At 44.6% G+C, this 7,720-nt stretch overlaps 1 pseudogene; it reads right to left on the bottom strand.

The window, feature by feature from the left end:
• Positions 1–302: 302 nt before the first annotated feature.
• Positions 303–2,648, bottom strand: LOC147978997 (uncharacterized; annotated as a pseudogene).
• Positions 2,649–7,720: the final 5,072 nt, after the last annotated feature.

Raw genomic sequence — 7,720 nt, 5'->3', positions numbered from 1 at the left:
GTCAATCCCTTGAACTTGTCGAAAACCTTTCGCAGCAAGTCGAGCTTTACGGACAGTAACATTACTGTCAGCATCAATCTTCTTCTTGAAGATCCATTTATTCTCAATTGTTTGCTGATGATCGGGCAAGTCAACCAAAGTCCACACTTTGTTCTCATACATGGATCCCATCTCAGATTTCATGGCCTCAAGGCATTTCGCGGAATCTGGGCTCACTATCGCTTCTTCATAGTTCATAGGTTCGTCATGGTCTAGTAACATAACTTCAAGAACAGGATTACCGTACCACTCTGGTGTGGATCTTACTCTGGTTGACCTACAGGTTCAGCAACAACTTGATCTAAAGTTTCATGATCATCATCATTAACTTCCTCACTAATTGGTGTAGGTGTCGCAAAAACCGATTTCTGTGATGAACTACATTCCAATAAGGGAGCAGGTACAGTTACCTCATCAAGTTCTACTTTCCTCCCACTCACTTCTTTCGAGAGAAACACCTCTAGAAAAACTCCGAATTTAGCAACAAAAGTCTTGACTTCAGATCTGTGATAGAAGGTGTACCCAACAGTCTCCTTTGGGTATCCTATGAAGACACATGTCTCCGATTTGGGTTCGAGCTTATCAGGTTGAAGCTTTTTCACATAAGCATCGCAGCCCCAAACTTTTAGAAACGACAACTTTGGTTTCTTGCCAAACCATAGTTCATAAGGCGTTGTCTCGACGGATTTCGATGGTGCCCTATTTAACGTGAATGCGGTCGTCTCTAAAGCATAACCCCAAAACGATAGCGGAAAATCAATAAGAGACATCATAGATCGCACCATATCTAGTAAAGTACGATTACGACGTTCGGACACACCATTACGCTGTGGTGTTCCGGGTGGCGTGAGTTGCGAAACTATTCCGCATTGTTTCAAATGAAGACCAAACTCATAAATCAAATATTCTCCTCCACAATCAGATCGTAGAAACTTTATTTTGTTATTACGATGATTTTCAACTTCACTCTGAAATTCTTTGAACTTTTCAAACATTTCTGACTTATGTTTCATTAAATAGATATACCCATATCTGCTTAAATCATCTGTGAAGGTGAGAAAATAACGATATCCGCCACGAGCCTCAACATTCATCGGACCACATACATCTGTATGTATGATCTCCAACAAATCTGTTGCTCTCTCCATAGTACCGGAGAACGACGTTTTAGTCATCTTGCCCATGAGGCACGGTTCGCAAGTACCAAGTGATTCATAATCAAGTGGTTCCAAAAGTCCATCAGTATGGAGTTTCTTCATGCGCTTTACACCGATATGACCTAAATGGCAGTGCCACAAATAAGTTGCACTATCATTATCAACTCTGCATCTTTTGGCCTCAATATTACGAATATATGTATCACTACTATCGAGATTCAACAAAAATAGACCACTCTTCAAGGGTGCATGACCATAAAAGATATTACTCATATAAATAGAACAACCATTATTCTCTAATTTAAATGAATAATCGTCTCGCATCAAACAAGATCCAGATATAATGTTCATGCTCAACGCTGGCACCAAATAACAATTATTTAGGTCTAATACTAATCCCTAAGGTAGATGTAGAGGTAGCGTGCCGACTGTGATCACATCGACTTTGGAACCATTTCCCACGCGCATCGTCACCTCGTCCTTAGCCAATCTTCGCTTAATCCGTAGCCCCTGTTTCGAGTTGCAAATATTAGCAATAGAACCAGTATCAAATACCCAGGTGCTACTGCGAGCATTAGTAAGGTACACATCAATAACATGTATATCACATATACCTTTGTTCACCTTGCCATCCTTCTTATCCGCCAAATACTTGGGGCAGTTCCGCTTCCAGTGACCAGTCTGCTTGAAGTAGAAGCACTCAGTCTCAGGCTTAGGTCCAGCCTTGGGTTTCTTCTCCTGAGCAGCAACTTGCTTGCTATTCTTCTTGAAGTTCCCCTTCTTCTTCCCTTTGCCCTTTTTCTTGAAACTGGTGGTCTTATTGACCATCAACACTTGATGCTCCTTCTTCATTTGTACCTCCGCAGCCTTTAGCATTGCGAAGAGCTCGGGAATTGTCTTATCCATCCCTTGCATATTATAGTTCATCATGAAGCTCTTGTAGCTTAGTGGCAGTGATTGGAGAATTCTGTCAATGACGCTATCATCCGGAAGATTAACTCCCAGTTGAATCAAGTGATTGCAGTACCCAGACAACTTGAGTATATGCTCACTGACAAAACTATTCTCCTCCATCTTGCAACTGTAGAACTTATTGGAGACTTCATATCTCTCAATCCGGGCATTCTTTTGAAATATCAACTTCAACTTCTGGAACATCTCATATGCTCCATGGGTTTCAAAACGTCGTTGAAGTCCCGGTTCTAAGCCATAAAGCATGGCACACTGAACTATCGAGTAGTCATCAACACGTTACTGCCAGGCATTCACACTGTCTGAAGTTGCTGGTGCAGGTGGTACACCTAGCGGTGCTTCCAGGACATAACTTTTCTGTGCAGCAATGAGGATAATCCTCAAGTTACGGACCCAGTCCGTGTAATTGCTACCATCATCTTTCAACTTTGCTTTCTCAAGGAACACATTCAAATTCAATGGAACAACAACACGGGCCATCTATCTACAATCAACATAGACAAGCAAGATACTATCAGGTACTAAGTTCATGATAAATTTAAGTTCAATTAATCATATTACTTAAGAACTCCCACTTAGATAGAAATCCCTCTAATCCTCTAAGTGATCATGTGATCCATATAAACTAAACCATGTCCGATCATCACGTGAGATGGAGTAGTTTCAACGGTGAACATCACTATGTTGATCATATCTACTATATGATTCACGCTTGTGCCAGGCCATATCTGTTTCAGTCTCCATGTTCCGAGGCCATATCTGTTATATGCTAGGCTCGTCAAGTTTAACCTGAGTATTCCGCATGTGCAACTGTTTTGCACCCGTTGTATTTGAATGTAGAGTCTATCACACCCGATCATCACGTGGTGTCTCAGCACAAGGAACTTTCGCAACGGTTCATACTCAGGGAGAACACTTATACTTTGATAATTTAGTGAGGGATCATCTTATAATGCTACCGTCAATCAAAGCAAGATAAGATGCATAAAAGATAAACATCACATGCAATCAATATAAGTGATATGATATGGCCATCATCATCTTGTGCTTGTGATCTCCATCTCCGAAGTACCTGTCATGATCACCATCGTCACCGGCGCGACACCTTGATCTCCATCGTAGTATCGTTGTCATCTTGCCAATCTTATGCTTCTACGACTATCGCTATCGCTTAGTGATAAAGTAAAGCATTACAGGGCGATTGCATTGCATACAATAAAGCAACAACCATATGGCTCCTGCCAGTTGCCGATAACTCGGTTACAAAACATGATCATCTCATACAATAAAATTTAGCATCATGTCTTGACCATATCACATCACAACATGCCCTGCAAAAACAAGTTAGACGTCCTCTACTTTGTTTGTTGCAAATTTTACGTGGCTGCTACGGGCTTAGCAAGAACCGTTCTTACCTACGCATCAAAACCACAATGATAGTTTGTCAAGTTAGTGTTGTTTTAACCTTCGCAAGGACCGGGCGTAGCCACACTCGGTTCAACTAAAGTTGGAGAAACTGACACCCGCCAGCCACCTGTGTGCAAAGCACGTCGGTAGAACCAGTCTCGCGTAAGCATACGCGTAATGTCGGTCCGGGCCGCTTCATCCAACAATACCGCCGAACCAAAGTATGACAAGCTGGTAAGCAGTATGACTTATATCACCCACAACTCACTTGTGTTCTACTCGTGCATATGACATCTACACATAAAACCTGGCTCAGATGCCACTGTTGGGGTACGTAATAATTTCAAAAAAATTCCTACGCACACGCAAGATCATGGTGATGCATAGCAACGAGAGGGGAGAGTGTTGTCCATGTACCCTCGTAGACCGAAAGCGGAAGCGTTAGCACAACGCGGTTGATGTAGTCGTACGTCTTCACGATCCGACCAATTAAGTACCAAACGCACGGCACCTCCGAGTTCAGCACATGTTCAGCCCGATGACGTCCCTCGAACTCCGATCCAGCCGAGTGTTGAGGGAGAGTTTCGTCAGCACAATGGTGTGGTGACGATGATGATTTTCTATCGACGCGGGGCTTCGCCTAAGCACCGCTACAGTATTATCGAGGTGGACTATGGTGGAGGGGGCACCGCACACGGCTAAAAGATCAACTGATCAATTGTTGTGTCTCTAGGGTGCCCCTGCCCCCGTATATAAAGGAGCAAGGGGGGTGCGGCCAGCCAGGAGAGAGGGCGCGCCAAGAGGAGTCCTACTCCCATCGGGAGTAGGACTCCCCCCCCCCTTTCCTAGTTGGATTAGGACTTGGGAGGGGGAAGAGGAGGGAGAGAGGAAGGAAGGGGGCTCTGTAACACCCACGATGCGGCTATATCTCCCACGTGTCGGACCACGACTTAGAGGCATAACCGCATTGTAGGCATGTCGCAAGAGGGGTAATCTTTACACATCCCAAGTACTGAATCAGAAAAAGGTACAGAGTTGACTTACAATCGCCACTTCACACAATACATGAATAAAGCATTACATCATCCCGATACAATCAAGGTCTGACTACGGAACCAAAATAAAAGAAGACAACCCCTAATGCTACAGATCCCCGATCGTCCCAACTGGGCTCCACTACTGATCAACTGAAAACGGAACAACATAACAAACATGATCTTCATCGAGCTCCTCCTTGAGCTCGGTTGCGACACCTACACGGTTTCATCGGCACCTGCAAACTGGTTTTGGAAGTAATCTGTGAGTCACGGGGACTCACCAATCTCACACCCTCGCGATCAAGACTATTTAAGCTTATGGGTAGGTAAAAGGTATGAGGTGGAGCTGCGGCAAGCACTAGCATATATGGTGGCTACTTACGCAAATGAGAGCAAGAAGAGAAGGCAAAGCACGGTCGTGAACTAGATATGATCAAGAAGTGATCCTAGACTACTACGTTCAAGCATAACTCCAACACCGTGTTCACTTCCCGGACTTCGCTGGAAAGAGACCATCACGGCTACACACGCGGTTGATCCATTTTAATTAAGTTAAGTGTCAAGTTCTCTACAACCGGACATTAACAAATTCCCATCTGCCCATAACCACGGGCACGGCTTTCGAAAGTTCAAAACCCTGCAGGGGTGGTCCCAACTTAGCCCATCACAAGCTCTCACGGTCAACGAAGGATATTCCTTCTCCCAGGAAGACCCGATCAGACTCGGAATCCCGGTTACAAGACATCTCGACAATGGTAAAACTAAACCAGCAAAGCCGCCCGGATGTGCTGACAAATCCCGATAGGAGCTACACATATCTCGTTCTCAGGGCACACCGGATGAGCGCTCCGTACAGCTAAAACCAAACCTCGAGTTTCCCCGAGGGGGCGCTGCAAAGGACTCTAGTTTGGACCAACACTCAGAGGAGCACTGGCCCGGGGGGTTAAAATAAAGATGACCCTTGGGCTGGCCGGCCCAAGGGAAAAAGGCTAGGTGGCAAATGGTAAAACCAAGGTTGGGCCTTGCTGGAGGAGTTTTATTCAAAGTGAACTATCAAAGGGTTCCCATTATAACCCAACCGCGTAAGGAACGCAAAATCAAGGAACATAACACCGGTATGACGGAAACTAGGGCGGCAAGAGTGGAACAAAACACCAGGCATAAGGCCGAGCCTTCCACCCTTTACCAAGTATATAGATGCATTAATTAAATAAGATATATTGTGATATCCCAACATATCCATGTTCCAACAAGGAACAAACTCCATCTTCACCTGCAACTAGCAACGCTATAAGAGGGGCTGAGCAAAGTGGTAACATAGCCAAACAACGGTTTGCTAGGAAAGGTAGGTTAGAGGCTTGACATGGCAATATGGGAGGCATGATAAGCAAGTGGTAGGTGTAAGTGCATCTAGTGCCACCCCTAGTTGGTTTTGGAGTATTGACGACAAACCTAGTTGAGGGACTAATGTGTTTGTGAGAATTGCAGGATAACACAGGTAGAAGTCCCTCATTGATTCGGTTTTCCTACCAGAGATGACCCCTAAAAATGTATGAAGACATTGAAGTCAAAGGTGGTATATGAAGATATTCACATTGAATACTATGACAAGAGAAGACACCACATGAAGCCTATGGAGCTCGAAGACTTAGATCTTTCGTAGTTCTCTTTCTTCTGTATTGAGTCATAGGAACCACCGTACTGTTAAGTGGGGTCCAAGAGAACCAGTCAGAATGACTGAAGTGATGCTTAAACAAAACCTATGTCTTTGAGTGAAGACTTTGAGAGCGAATCTTGTCCAGAGTCGGGAAAGTCAGCTTTGCTTGAAGCCCAAGTAAAGTTGTGGTGTGAGTTTGAAATCTGACCGTTGGAACACGTGTTAGTTCCTTAGTGACCCAAGGTCATTTCGGACAAATCAGGTCGGGTTGCCGAGTGGCTATAAATAGCCCACCCCCTACAACCATAAACGGTCGGCTGCTTAGATTCAGAGTACGGCTTTTGTCGTTTGAGAGCAACCCACCTCGAAGCCTTTGAGAGAGAATTCCTTGAGAGGATAAAGCCCTAACCACCCAGAGCCAAAGAGAATTAGGCATCACTTAAGTCTTCTTGTCTGTGTGATCTGAAGACTTATTACACTTGAGGACTATGCATCCTCCAGCCGGTTAGGCATCACGTTCTGAGCATCCAAGAGACATTGTGGATTGCCGGTGAACAAAGTCTGTGAAGGTTTGGGAGTCTACCTTGAAGACTTACCAGAGTGATTGGGCGAGGTCTATGTGACCTTAGCTCAAGGGGAATACGGTGAGGACTGGGTGTCCTGAGCTGCGTGTTCAGGACTGGGTGTCCGGGACTGTGTGTCCTAAGGTTTAAATACCTAGCCGCCCTAACCAGACGTACAGTTGTCACAGCAACTGGAACTGGTCCAACAAATCATTGTCTTCAGCGAGTTACTGGTTTCATCTTCCCTTCCCTTTACTTACTGTTACTCCTTGTGAAGTCATTGTATGTTCGCACTATCTTTTGTCTTCACTGAGTGACTGTGTGTTCTGTGTGGCTTCACAATATCTTCCTACCTGATCCTTACTACATTGCTGCTATTAGTCATTGAGCTTTCACTCTATTGAATACTTGACTATGGCTTTCCTAGTGTAGTCTACCTTCCGCTGCAGGGTAATAGGTTTATTTCTATCGTTTGTCTTCATAACTTCCATGTTTTGAAGACTTTCATAAAAATCGCCTATTTACCCCCCCCCCCTCTAGTCGATATAACGCACTTTCAATTGGTATCAGATCAAGGTGCTCCCTTGTTCTGTGTGATTCGGTTTAACCACCTGGAGTTTTAGCTATGTCGACTGCAGGGATAATTAAAGTCTCCGTTGCATGCCCCGTCTTCGATGGAACTGAATATCCCTACTGGAAGAATAAGATGCGCATGCATCTTGAAGCCATTGACGTCGACCTATGGTATGTCGTCAAGAACGGCATTCCCAAGGCTGGAGAAGGTGTCACTGCTACTGATGTCAAGAAGTTCGTTCAACTGGACTCTACTGCCAAGAATATCATCTGTGGTCATCTGACCAAAGGACAGTATGGCCGTGTGAGTGCTTT

This window comes from Triticum urartu, chromosome 3A, assembly GCF_056163025.1.
Source record: "Triticum urartu cultivar PI428250 chromosome 3A, HENAU_Tu73, whole genome shotgun sequence".
NCBI classification, from domain to species: domain Eukaryota; kingdom Viridiplantae; phylum Streptophyta; class Magnoliopsida; order Poales; family Poaceae; genus Triticum; species Triticum urartu.
The sequence above is the reverse complement of the archived record's forward strand: the minus strand, read 5'-3'. Positions and strand labels throughout refer to the sequence as shown.